Raw genomic sequence first — 1309 nt, 5'->3', positions numbered from 1 at the left:
CCACTGCATCGTAAATTCCTTGAGGGCAGGGAATGTGTGTTTTGCTTTTGTTGTACTCTCCCAAGTGCTGAGTACAGTGCTGTGCATTCCGAAAGTGCTCAAGAAATACCACTGAATGATGATGATCTTACTCTTTCTCATTTCTTCTCTTGTATTTTTGCTCCTCTATCACCAATGTATTTACCTTGATTTTGCCTCTCCTGCTACCAACCCCTTACTCATGTTCTCTCTCCTGCCTAGAAATCCCTCCCCCTTCATAGGCTACAGGCCACCTCTCTCCTCATTTTTAAAGCCCTACAAAAATTGTATCTCCTCCAGGAAGCCTTCCATGAATAAACTCTTATCCCTCCACCCTATTCTCTCTCCCTTCTGCATCACCAATATAGTTGGGTCTGCATCCCTTAAGTACTTTACACCTCAACCCACTCCAAACCCCACAGCATTTATGGCCACCTCATACTCTGCTGCTTCCCCTATCTGTACTCTATTTTAATATCTGTCTTCCCTTCTAGTTTGCATTTCCCTGAGGGCAGGGATCACGTCTGCCAACTCTACTGCACTGTACTATCCCAAGCACTTAGCACAGTGCTCTGCACAAAGTAAGCACTCAAAAATACCATTGATTGATGGCTTGATTTTCTTCTAACCCCAACTGTCTATGTAGCATTTGAAAAAGGGGAAAATGGATTGCGGTCAACAAATCAATCATTTTTTCAGTGGCTCTCAGTCAAGTGGTTCTTATGTATCTTTTGTTTGTCATGGTCAATAGTGAAGCCCAAGGGTGTCTAGCTTCCAGATGACCGATGGATTGGAACTGTCACGTTGAGACTTCTCTCCTGTCTCTGAACGTTGTAGCAGCTGTGTGAAGGGTGATCATGGATTTTGCAAGCGTCTGTGGGACCTGTGTTCCAAATGGCAGTAGGGATGCAAAGAACTTGAGCCAGTTCTGAATTTCAAAGACTAAATAAACCTCAGGATGGAAACTGAGCACAGGCATTTTTGTTCTAATTCATTTTCATTTTTCCTTTCAGCTAGAGACAGTCTTTCAGCAGAGGGAAGCAGCATGGTCTAGTGGACAGGGCACAGGCCTAGGAGTCAGAAGGACCTAGGTTAATATCCCGACTCCTGCACTTGTTTGCTGTGTGATCTTGGGCAAGTCACTCAACTTCTCTGTGCCGCATTTACCTCATCGGTAAAATGGGGATTAAGACCGTGAGCCCCATGTGGGGCCGGGACTGTGTTCAACCCGATTATCTTGTATCTACCCTAGCTCTTGATACAGAGCCTGGCACATAGTAAGTGCTTAACA

Source organism: Ornithorhynchus anatinus, chromosome X5, assembly GCF_004115215.2.
Source record: "Ornithorhynchus anatinus isolate Pmale09 chromosome X5, mOrnAna1.pri.v4, whole genome shotgun sequence".
Lineage (NCBI taxonomy): Eukaryota > Metazoa > Chordata > Mammalia > Monotremata > Ornithorhynchidae > Ornithorhynchus > Ornithorhynchus anatinus.
The sequence above is the reverse complement of the archived record's forward strand: the minus strand, read 5'-3'. Positions refer to the sequence as shown.